Source organism: Biomphalaria glabrata, chromosome 17 (genome assembly GCF_947242115.1).
Source record: "Biomphalaria glabrata chromosome 17, xgBioGlab47.1, whole genome shotgun sequence".
Classification (NCBI taxonomy): Eukaryota; Metazoa; Mollusca; class Gastropoda; family Planorbidae; genus Biomphalaria; species Biomphalaria glabrata.
In genome coordinates this window covers 24,111,819-24,125,159 of record NC_074727.1, presented here as the reverse complement: position 1 = coordinate 24,125,159, position 13,341 = coordinate 24,111,819, and positions in this window count along the sequence as shown.

Sequence of the window (13,341 nt, the reverse complement as noted above, 5' to 3'; positions counted from 1 at the left end):
GGTGGTTGGATCATGAAGGATCAGAACTAAGGAAACATGTTCAAGTAAGGGAAGTGGTTGGATCATGAAGGATCAGAACTAAGGAAACATGTTCAAGGAAGAGGGGAGGTGGTTGGATCATGAAGGATCAGAACTAAGGAAACATGAAGAAAGAGGGGAGGTGGTTGGATCATGAAGGATCAGAACTAAGGAAACATGTTCAAGAAAGAGGGGAGGTGGTTGGATCATGAAGGATCAGAACTAAGGAAACATGTTCAAGAAAGAGGGGAGGTGGTTGGATCATGAAGGATCAGAACTAAGGAAACATGTTCAAGGAAGGGAGGTGGTTGGATCATGAAGGATCAGAACTAAGGAAACATGTTAAAGGAAGAGGGGGGGTGGTTGGATCATGAAGGATCAGAACTAAGGAAACATAATCAAGGAAGGGGGGAGGTGGTTGGATCATGAAGGATCAGAACTAAGGAAACATGTGTGACAAGTCAAAAACTCGCTGTCAGAGTCACTCTAAATTATCACAGCATTAATTATTATTTTTCCTTATTTATTTATTTTATTTTAATTATTTGTCCATCCTACCCCTAAATCATTCACCCGCCACACCTTTTCCGCTCCAGGCTAGACTTAGATGACCACATTGGAGATAGTTAAGGCGTGTCCTTTCACTTATCTTCCCTTGACCGGGGCAAGGATACGCACAGACTCTTTGATCTTATCGGCAGGATGTCTGACAGCCGCAGTGGACACCACCTTGTGTGGAATGCAAGTCACTCCTCCCCCCCCCTTTCTCCTACGTCCCTCTTTGATCTAGGAGATTACTCGAGTCAAAGTGCCTCTCGACGCTCCCATCTTAAGTCTAATTCACCCACGTGTAAGATAATGCTAAGCCTAGGACATTTCCTGTGTCCGCCCGCATTTTCCAGGATTATATAAAGTAAACCAACTCAAATCAGACTCTTTTTCATTCTCATTCGAGCTGAGCTATCGAGTCTGTACTATATCACTTATTCTCTCTCCTAGAGGAATACCTGTTGCCTCCCTCAGGTGTCTGCCTATTGCCTAGTTATTGGATCAACGATCTATTTACCTGCAGTTGTGCTTAGTGCTATTCAGCGCTGCACTTGCCTATTTATTTATTGGATCAACGATCTATTTACCTGCATTTGTGCTTAGTGCTATTCAGCACTACACTTTCCTACTGAGATCTGCCTATTTATTTGCTATTTGCTGTTCAGTGTCTACTCGACGCCACTCAACTACTGCCTATGTGCTTAGTGCTATTCAGCGCTGCACTTGCCTACTGAGATCTACTCAACTCTACTACTTGGCGCTATCGGCATTGCCCGCCTATTCGACAGCCCACCTGTCAAGCTATTAGGTGCGACGTCCCTATGGAATCAGATCTGTGTGAGACGTCATAGCTACGCCAACCCTCTGCAACTCACTGGACATATCCTGTCAACTACGCTGCACACGGCAGATCAGCTCTGCCCGCAGTAACCCTGTGCCCACGGTAGCCGGCCACCCGCCCTACTGTGCCCACTACAGATATTAGATTTTGGGGATTGAGACTCCACAAGAACTATATCACCGGCGTCCCTCTATCCGCTAGAGCGCCACCTCCAGCTGCATGAACCTCAAGCCAGGGCACAGCCATCTGCGACATCAACAGGAATACCAGCTAAGTCAGAGGACAAAGTGACATACTCTTATTAGGTGCAAGAGTGATGATTAAATCCAATATTATTTAGAGATAGATTGCAAACCCTCCCCCTTTTTATTCTTATATGTATATTTATGTAAATAAATATTCTTTATTTTAATTTTTGTATCTATCTTTCATTGCTTCGTCTCGTTGCGTGTCTGCTCCCGACTCATATGCTGATAAGTGGGGGTGTGATGGCTTTAAAAATAATCATCCCCTAGACATTAAACGCGCCAAACACACATCACATTTCCCCACTTGTCACATTTTGGGGGCCTGTCCGGGATTTAACCTATTAGTACAGTAGGCACGAACAGGCAGCAATAACTAAATTCTATATCAATATATTTTTTCTTAAAATTTTATAAGTATCATCACTTCGCATTATCAAGAGTGTCACTTCTGTCATAAGTTTCATTTATGATTATTTTTGTATTTCATGTGTAATATTTTCTTGCAGGAACTTTGTGATTAACTTAGGCAGACACCACATTCCTTTTGTACTCTTTCCTATATCCAGCGACTCACTTTCACTAACCCACTTTCTTTAATTCTAGCTCAATCCTATTATCCATTCTATCTGCCCTTCCACCATCCTAGTACCTCTCATTACCCACCCCTCACCATTATGGCCAGCGGCACACGCTCGAAAGCGGACTCTGACATGAAGCAGAAAATAGCTGAATGGAAAGATACCGCAGCCTCCATATTTGACGATGAGGCGGAACGGAAAGAATACGTGAGAGCACAACTTGAGGCGTTTAAAAGAAAGGAGAAGGAAGACGAACAGGAAGAAAAAAGAAAGGAAGAAAAAAGAAAGGAAGACGAAAAGGAAGAAAGGAGATTAGCAAGGGAGCATGAAATAGCTATGGAAAGGGAGAGAAGGGAAACAGACACAGCTAAAGAAAGAGAAAGAAAGGAAGCTGAAATAGCTATTGCGAAAGAAAGGGAAAGAAAGGAAGCTGAAATAGCTATAGCTAAAGAAAAAGAAGTCACAGAGCGAGAAAGAGAGCAACAAATTACAGCGAGAGAAAAGATAGCCGCGGACAAAGAGAACGAGGCCGCCCGCCAGGCTTCTTCCGAGTCCCGCCCGGCTAGCCCAGCATCCTTTCAAAGTTCCTTGAACGGTCTACCCCACATGCCCATGGAGCACTTCGACGACAAGACAGAGATCATCGAAGTTTATCTTGTCCGTTTTGAGAAAGTAGCACGTTTTTACGGTCTGCCAGAGGAGAAATGGTGCTTCCGGCTATCCCAATGCCTCCGAGGCAAAGCCTACGAAGTCTACTCTAAACTTCCCTCCGGCCGGCGAGAAGACTACGCGGCCCTCAAACAGGCGCTACTCGTCCAGTTTGAGCTGACCGCCGAGGCCTACCACAAAAAGTTCAGAGGATCCCGCCTCGAACGCAGAGAGACCTACGGCAACCTCTGCGAAAGGCTGGACAAGTACCTTGTCAGGTGGCACGCCCTTAGCCAATTGCCAGAGACTTTTGATGGCCTAGCATGCCTCATACTCTCTGAGCAGCTGTTGGAATGCATGTCTCCAGAGGTCAGAGTTTATGTCAAGGAGAAACAAGCAACAGCTCCCGCTGACATAGCTTCCGCCGCTGACCGGTACTTGAACGCTCGTAAGGACTTAAAAGGCAAAGTGACCGCGGCAGACCAGCAAACAGACCAACCAACTTCTCCCGCTCAGTCCAACCTTCCTCCCAAAACTCCCCAGCACAACCAGGCACCAGGCCGGCAATCAGCCCCTAATAACCACAGTAACCGCCCCAACCACCTGTCTCGCTATAGCCAGGCTAACTACTCTCAGCGTGACTCACGTCATGGCGCTCGTGACAGTAAACCCACTCCACAACGGCAGCAGCAGGCCCCACGGACCCTATCTACGGCGACGCCAGTCTCTCAACCCTCCGCGATCGATCTTTCTGACCAACCGGAGGAGGACACATACTTCGTCTCCACGATGGCCGTGGCTCCTCAACCCACTGCCACTGAACTCGGCCAATTAGAACTCCCACCCGTGCCACCTCACCCCACCTCTTCTCCTCCGGGAGTAGAGAACATTCTGGCCAACGGTGTTGAAGTCTTGAGCCTTTACGACTCAGGCTGTTCGTTCGGCGCGGTTATAAATAGAACGCTGATTGACCCATCGGATCTCACTGGTGGAGTGACAATCCAGTCTATAGACCGTGGCACTCCTCCGCAGGTTCTTCCTATTGCTAGGGTACACGTGGAGTGCAGGTACGTGCATGGCACCATTGACGCCGCCGTCATGGACACGCCAGTGTACGACTTCATTCTAGGCTCCAAATATGTCCCTCTTGGAGTAGTCAACAAACCTTACTTTTCTCTGCCCGTCGGTAGATCGACGAAGCAGAAACGTGTCAGCAACCAGCAGGTTGGAAGCCCTGGTCGCCACCCTAACACGACTAGTCCCGACTCATCAGCGAAGCTCAAACCACTCCACCCTGGCATTGACTCTGCTAGGAAGTCACGAGTTAAGTCGTTTACCCGCGCTCGTGAGGGTCTACTTGACCCAGGCTACTCAGCCAAAATCATGCGACATTCCTATGACATTGACAGTGTCAGAATGCCCCGAGGTAAGATGAACCCTTGCTCTCGCGGACTCACTCCTCTTCATGGCTTTTCAGCCACCATTCCGAATCAACCTCGCCCTGGCATTGATAGTGTCGGGAAGTCACGAGGTAAGCCGAAACCTCGCGCTCGTGAAAACACTTCTCACCATGGCTTCTCAGCCACCGTTCTATATCAACCTTCCCCTGGCATTAACCGTGTCAGGAAGCCACGATGTAAGCCAGATTATCGCACTCGTGGGGACGTTCTCCGGCAGAACTCCACATTCTTTATCAGGCCACTCTTCCCTGACATTGATCGTGTCAGACGAAACCGAGGTAAGCTGACTACTTACTCTCGTGAAGAAGCGCCTCACAGCGGCTTCGGAGGTAAGCCCCAACGAGCACACGTGCCTCTGGCGCTCCACCTAAGCCCCAATCACGCTCCTCAATCCGCCCCATGAAGGAATTATTACTCACCCAATCGCCCAATCTACTCTCCCGAGCAACCCCAAATGTTTCACCCATAAACTACATACTCAGGGACGGAAAGTAGACCACGGACAGACTTGGACAGACTCTCCTCCTGGCATGGCTACCCCTTTTATTGTCCAGATTTTTTTTTCTAATGCTGTGATAACAACTGATCTTAAAGTTAGAGTGACATCAGTCTGCTCGCACTTTATGGATCTTCTGCGATAGATCCATCTTGGCGGCGGCGTATGTGACAAGTCAAAAACTCGCTGTCAGAGTCACTCTAAATTATCACAGCATTAATTATTATTTTTCCTTATTTATTTATTTTATTTTAATTATTTGTCCATCCTACCCCTAAATCATTCACCCGCCACACCTTTTCCGCTCCAGGCTAGACTTAGTTGACCACATTGGAGATAGTTAAGGCGTGTCCTTTCACTTATCTTCCCTTGACCGGGGCAAAGATACGCACAGACTCTTTGATCTTATCGACAGGATGTCTGACAGCCGCAGTGGACACCACCTTGTGTGGAATGCAAGTCACTCCTCCCCCCCCTCTTTCTCCTACGTCCCTCTTTGATCTAGGAGATTACTCGAGTCAAAGTGCCTCTCGACGCTCCCATCTTAAGTCTAATTCACCCACGTGTAAGATAATGCTAAGCCTATGACATTTCCTGTGTCCGCCCGCATTTCCCAGGCTTATATAAAGTAAACCAACTCAAATCAGACTCTTTTTCATTCTCATTCGAGCTGAGCTATCGAGTCTGGACTATATCACTTATTCTCTCTCCTAGAGGAATACCTGTTGCCTCCCTCAGGTGTCTGCCTATTGCCTAGTTATTGGATCAACGATCTATTTACCTGCAGTTGTGCTTAGTGCTATTCAGTGCTGCACTTGCCTATTTATTTATTGGATCAACGATCTATTTACCTGCATTTGTGCTTAGTGCTATTCAGCACTACACTTTCCTACTCGCCGGCCGGAGGGAAGTTTAGAGTAGACTTCGTAGGCTTTGCCTCGGAGGCATTGGGATAGCCGGAAGCACCATTTCTCCTCTGGCGAGAAGACTACGCGGCCCTCAAACAGGCGCTACTCGTCCAGTTTGAGCTGACCGCCGAGGCCTACCACAAAAAGTTCAGAGGATCCCGCCTCGAACGCAGAGAGACCTACGGCAACCTCCAGCTGCATGAACCTCAAGCTAGGACACAGCCAGCTGCGACATCAACAGGAATACCAGCTAAGTCAGAGGACAAAGTGACATACTCTTATTAGGTGCAAGAGTGATGATTAAATCCAATATTATTTAGAGATAGATTGCAAACCCTCCCCCTTTTTATTCTTATATGTATATTTATGTAAATAAATATTCTTTATTTTAATTTTTGTATCTATCTTTCATTGCTTCGTCTCGTTGCGTGTCTGCTCCCGACTCATATGCTGATAAGTGGGGGTGTGATAGCTTTAAAAATAATCATCCCCTAGACATTAAACGCGCCAAACACACATCACATTTCCCCACTTGTCACAACATGTTCAAGAAAGAGTGGAGGTGGTTGGATCATGAAGGATCAGAACTAAGGAAACATGTTCAAGAAAGGGGGAAGGTGGTTGGATCATGAAGGATCAGAACTAAGGAAACATGTTCAAGGAAGGGGGGAGGTGGTTGGATCATGAAGGATCAGAACTAAGGAAACATGTTCAAGGAAGGGGGGAGGTGGTTGGATCATGAAGGATCAGAACTAAGGAAACATGTTCAAGAAAGAGGGGAGGTGGTTGGATCATGAAGGATCAGAACTAAGGAAACATGTTCAAGGAAGGGGGGAGGTGGTTGGATCATGAAGGATCAGAACTAAGGAAACATGTTCAAGGAAGGGGGGAGGTGGTTGGATCATGAAGGATCAGAACTAAGGAAACATGTTCAAGGAAGGGGGGTGGTTGGATCATGAAGGATCAGAACTAAGGAAACATGTTCAAGGAAGGGGGGAGGTGGTTGGATCATGAAGGATCAGAACTAAGGAAACATGTTCAAGGAAGGTTGATGGAGAGGGAGAGATTAGCAATTTGGAATGAGAAAAAAAAAAGGAAACGCCTCCACGCGAACTTATTACTTAGGTGATAAAAGGACGTCATTTTAATACTTAGGTAATGAAATGACGTCATTTAAAAACTTAGGTGATGAAAAGACATGACTTAAATACTAAGGTCAATAAGGGATGTCATTTAAAATAGTAAGGTGATGAAATGACGTCATTTAGATACTTAGAGATAAAAGACGTCATTTTAATATCTGATTTTAGAAATGACGTCTTTAATTACATGAATTATGAAATGACGTTATTTAAATACACACGTGATGAAATTACGTCATTGAAATACGTAAGGGGTGGGATGACATCATTTATATTAAGGATTTACTTTTCTGAGCGAACATAGATTATTACTCACAATTTCTCTAATATGGTTTTACAGCTACAGTGCATATACACACCTTGTGTTGTATCTACAAAATGTATCAATCTCTACTTCGCGGTTCAAAAACATTCTTCTATACCAGTAAATTTAATAGCAGTGTCATGCAAGAAAAGCACATGCCAAATAGACGATACTCTTTTGGGATATATTCAACTAATCCTGTATGCAAAGAACGATGAATGGGATTAAATAGTTGCAAATTGATTGATTCGTGATGACCACTTGACTTGAAAAAAGTAAAGTTCCATTTAGGGCAGATGATTTAAAGGTCACCTGTTTCTGTGGCCTCTCGGTTAATGAGGGAGTCATGTGGCCAGCGCAACGACTAACCATTTTTACTTTTCCCCAACTAATGTCCGGTACCCATTAGAGCTGGTTGGCCAAAGATCCCGAAATTACCGCTTTACCGCTCAGCTACCGCGCCTCCCCTTTACTTGTCAAATTAAAAAATGGCAAGGCAACAAGAGAGAATGGACTGGCGCAAAAAAAAAAAAAAAGAACAAACTGTAAAGAAACGGAGCGAAAGGAGGAAACAATTAACTAACAGAGTAATGGACAGTGTAAGAACAAAGAACAGGATTCAAGAACACGGTACAGGAGCAGAGTACGACATAGTCTTGTATTCAACCATACCTCCATAATAAATCATACTATTACACTTCCATGTCTTATCGTTTTGTTTGGGATTAAATTAAACAGTTTGTTACCATGGAAACATATTATTTACGTTCTCCATGACAAGAAAAGTTTACCTGTTTCTTGTTGCCTTTTTCTTCGCTCTGAAAGTAAAATTGTAAAGAAAAAAACTTTGTAAGGAGGAGGTAATAAAAAAATGTTCATGATTTATTTTCTACCACCGTGGTCAAAAAAACAAAAAGGAACATCCGTGGCTGGTGTTTGTGAGTGTGTGTATAGATAGATACATTGATAGATAGACAGATATTCCAGGATAACATGCAAGCAAGAGTCCAAGACAACGGAGACTACTTCAAGCCTTTTCCTGTCTCAAATGGCAGGGCTATGTGCTGGCTCCAACGCTTTTCAGCATAATGTTCACCGCCATGCTGAAAGATGCATTTCGCACAGAAAGCATTGGAGTTGGCATACGATATCGCACCAATGCAAGTTTATTTAATGTTCAGAAACTCAAGGCAAGGACCAAGATAAACTACGACTGCATCATAGATCTGCTTACTGATGACAGATGACTGTGCCCTAAACGCCACAAACGAAGAAGACCTTCAAAAGAGCCTGTCCCTCTTCGCTAATGCCTGCAAAAATTTTGACCTCACCATTAATGTAAAAAAGACAGAAGTGCTGCACCAACCTCCTCCTAAAAAAGATGTCACAGAAGCAGACATTCTCATAGATAGCCAGACATTAGCAAATGTCAAAAATTTCTCTATCTGGGAAGCACCATTTCAGCCAACGCCAACCTAAATGATAAGGTTGACGTCCGTATTGCTCGTGCCAGTGCTGCTTTTGGAAGACTTCAAGAACAAGTGTGGCAACGGAGAGGACTCAGCATATCCACAAAACTGAAAGTGTACAGTGCTGTAGTGCTCCCGTCACTCCTATATGCATCAGAGTCCTGGACCCTATACTCCTGCAACACCATAAAGCTAAACTCATTCCATCTACGCTGTCTAAGGAGTATCCATAAGGTGCGTTGGTCCGACCACATAGCAGACACAGAAATCTTAAAGCTGTCCAACATGCACAGTATCAATGCGACAGTAAAAAGGTCCCAACTTCGATGGATAAGACATGTAGTCCGCATGCCAGACAATCGCCTTCCCAAACAACTTCTGTACGGGAAGCTGTGTGAAGGAAAACGCCCCCAAGGAGGCCAATACAAGCGCTACAAAGACACTCTCAAGAGCTACTTCAAGGAATGCGATATCGACATTCATGGCTGGGAAGCACTAACTCTCGATCGCTCCTCATGGCGAGAAGCTGTGAGTCTCGGAGTCTCAAGATTTGAAGAAAGAAGAGTGGCCAGCGTAAAAGAGCGCTGAACCTACAAAAATCTGAGAAAAGAAGAAGGACTATCTGCAACTGACCAAACCCACCCATGCCACGTATGCGGCCGGATTTTTAAAGCGGGTATTAGACTTTACAGTCATTTTCGAGTCCATAGGAAATGAGAAATGTGCTCATCCTCGATCACGAAGGAGGAGCTATATAAGATAGACAGACAGACCGAAAACAGACAGATAGATAGATAGATAGATAGATAGATAGATAGATAGATAGATAGATAGATAGATAGATAGATAGATAGATAGATAGATAGATAGATAGATAGATAGATAGATAGACTGATTGATAAATTGGAGTTTTACATATATCGGGTGTTCCTTCAAATTTGAAGATAACTCTATCCTAGCCCGCACCTCCCGCAAGACGGGTATGGCAACGAGCAGGTTTCGGACTCGTGACCATCGAGACCACCAAATGACATTCCAGAGAGCATACCACACGACAAGGCATCCATGGGGGTCAGTGAGAGAAAGTACGTTTCTTAGAATTCGGAGCGGTTGTAATGCCGTGGAATTGTGAACATTTTATTGACCAATTTTGATATAAATCTGCGTTGTACTTCAACACCGACAACTCAAGGCAACCGGAAGTTAAATGCAGCGCAGTATTAATTTTTTTTTTACTGTATTTTTATACCTTCTTTGTAATTCAAAATGTATGAATACAAAACATTATAAATAAATAAAAATATTTCATGTTTTTTGTTCTATTTTGTACCTTTTCATCTGATGAGCTTTCTTGTCCTTCGTTTGATTTCTCTTCGGATTTCTGAAATTTGTGAACAAGATGTTTAGAAAAGTTTTGTACATTATTTGCATTTCTCTGTAATAAGTATAAAATACATTCAAGCTACTAGCTTGATTCTATTTTATATAGCAGAATGTTTAAGTACTCTGATTATTTGTAATAGCCTTAATAACAAAATAAAGCATATTGTATACAATAATTATAGTTCACTTTAATAAATATAATATTAATTCTGGTTTGCAGAGATTTAGTCAAGAAAAAGTCAGAAGAACAGAACATTTACTGACCTAAACAACTTATAGTCTGTGTAGTTTAAAGGTTAAAAATAATGTGATCATATTGTTATGACTCTGCATTGCACACTTTGTTTAGGCGAGACAGTGTGCACCATGAGACACGGGACAGGAAATGTGCACCATGAGACACGGGACAGGAAATGTGCACCATGAGACACGGGACAGGAAATGTGCACCATGAGACACGGGACAGGAAATGTGCACCATGAGACACGGGACAGGAAATGTGCACCATGAGACACGGGACAGGAAATGTGCACCATGAGACACGGGACAGGAAATGTGCACCATGAGACACGGGACAGGAAATGTGCACCATGAGACACGGGACAGGAAATGTGCACCATGAGACACGGGACAGGAAATGTGCACCATGAGACACGGGACAGGAAATGTGCACCATGAGACACGGGACAGGAAATGTGCACCATGAGACACGGGACAGGAAATGTGCACCATGAGACACGGGACAGGAAATGTGCACCATGAGACACGGGACAGAGACTGGTAAAAGATAAAGGAAGTCGGAAAAACGCCCGGTGATTTGGATGTCAAGAAGAAGTCTTGGTTTTACTGGTTACTCTATTGAACTTCTGTTGTTATACAATCCTTTCGTTGAGATCTTTTGATTTGACTGCTGGCTACGTTACAGCATTATTGTTGTTCGCAGTGGCGTAGCTAGGGTGGGGGGAGGAGGGGAGAGAATTTGAAAATATCCCCGGGTCGCATTTTTAGGGGAGCCCAAATGAATGTTTTTTACATTAAAAATTAAATATTACGCAAAATGCAGGGGCCCCCAAACAGATCAAGACCCCCGGTCCCCAAAATAATGGAAAATTCCTAGCTGCGCCCCTGGTTGTTCGGTTCATAATGAGAAATGCAACAAATTGATAAACACAGTGTTATATACTTATTCCTATTGGACAGAAAAGAAACTCAAGCTCTCTTATTTACATAGAAGCGGTAAAGCGCTTACTTTCCGAATCAGGAGTCTCGGGTTTCTAATCCTGGTGAAGACTTGAGTTTTTAATTTCTGATCTATTGGCGCCTCTGAGTCTAATGGGTACCTTACACTATTTTAAGAAAAAATAAAAGCTGTTCGTCCTACGTTTCTATTGCCGACGGTTAACGAGAGAATCATGTGGCCAACACAACGATCCATCGCCTTGTCTTGCTCCAACGTAACAACCCCCGAAAATTCAAAACCACAGTCTTCACCAAAATTCACCAAAATTCAAACCTATCAGAAGCCAAGCACTTTACCACTCAGCCACAAGGTCCCATGAAAGAAAAATATTTAGTACTCACATCGCTGTCCTTGCCTTTGCCTTTGCCTTGTTGGCCATTCTAAACAATGAAATAAAAAAACATGCTTAAATATAGTAAAAAGGAAGACAATTTCAAAAAGATACTTTTTTGTAAGACAGATACTATTTTCTTAGACATCTGTTAGTAGGTTTTACGGTGTCACATTATTTCACAACAATTATTAGCCACTCCTGTTATAAAAACTTATGTTATGCGACTAACCTTTCTGCTCTTGTGGTTGCCATTGCCCTATAAATAAAGAAATACAGGCACAATTATGTGAACGTCACTCAATCTATATGTATAAGAAAATCACTTAATCGAACTTTCTTATATTAATGAAAGTAGAATCTCATTGTGGCACCGTGTTGAGAAATCCATTCTCTGTTAACACAGACAAAGAAAGCAGCAGTTCTTTCTAGAGATTTCCTGTCTCCGTACAGGACCAACTCACCATCAATAACAGTTTCCTCTTCACTCAAATGGCCATTCTTGGGGTGCAGTATCGCGCACTCACATAGCAGAAGGCCAACCGTATCATCGTCTTGCTGGCAGTGTCTACAACGTGAATCGAAGTTAAATTTAGCAAAACAGGCTCCGATTGGACAGTGTCCCGTTCTGTACCTAGCCATTGTCACCTGTTCTTGTCTGTTCAACTGCCACCATTCCTCCGATGGAGAAGGTCCTTTAAAGTTTTGCCAGACCTCCCTGCCTGGGCTTCCGTTTTCCTAATTTCGGTGCCACTTGTCTCTTGTCCGTGACGAGGTGACAGGTCTTCCGAACACGATTCTCTAAACCATTCGTAACTACACGCCATTTGTCATCTGTCATCTACTGTCGTCATCCAACACCAGAAGCATACATCATTATCATCCACACAATCATTGTTATAGTCTGTAGCCTGGTGCTGTGTCTAGCAATTTATGATGTCCTATTGTCAGGTGATCAAAGCACCTTGAATTTGGCAATGGTATGCATGTTGTTAAAAGGGCTAATTATGTTGTGCTCTCTCTCTCTCACTCTCTCTCTCTCTCTCTCTCACACACACACTCACTCACTCAAAAGATATAATTTATCAATTAATCGATTATTTTTCATCCAATTTATAAAAAAAAAATTCACTTGATAAATGAAACAAATCAAAATATCCAAGTGTCTTACTTCATTATTGTCTTTGTAGTCCTTCTGAAATAGACAAAGGAAAACAAGCAAAATATTTTTTAATTATATCCTTGAAAAAAAAAGCTTACTATATACACCTTTATATCTTAATAATGTAGACGTTATTTCCCTTATTCTATATTAAACAAAATAATAAATTACAAAAAATTAATAGACTAATTGGGTGCAATTTTAATTGATTCATGTTTTGAGAGGTACAATAAATAATTGTTTAAAGTTTTAATTTGATTTGTTCCATATGCTAGGACAAATTTGTACAAATACTCCTTCTTCCCTAGTGCTATTAGAGCATGGAATGGGTTGCCTGGGCCAGCCAGGAAAACCAGTGACTTGGAAGAATTTAAGTCATTGGTTAATATGTATGACTAGATGCATAGCGTGTAGGACGTAATCATCTACTTTTTTGAAGTTACGTCTGTATTTTATAAGATAAGATGGGTGTGGGAGAAACAACGTTTTTAATTACTCAAGGGGACGAAACCCTATAATTTTTTCCGTATCTGCGAATACTGAAGGATTAGTTTCCCTTGTTGG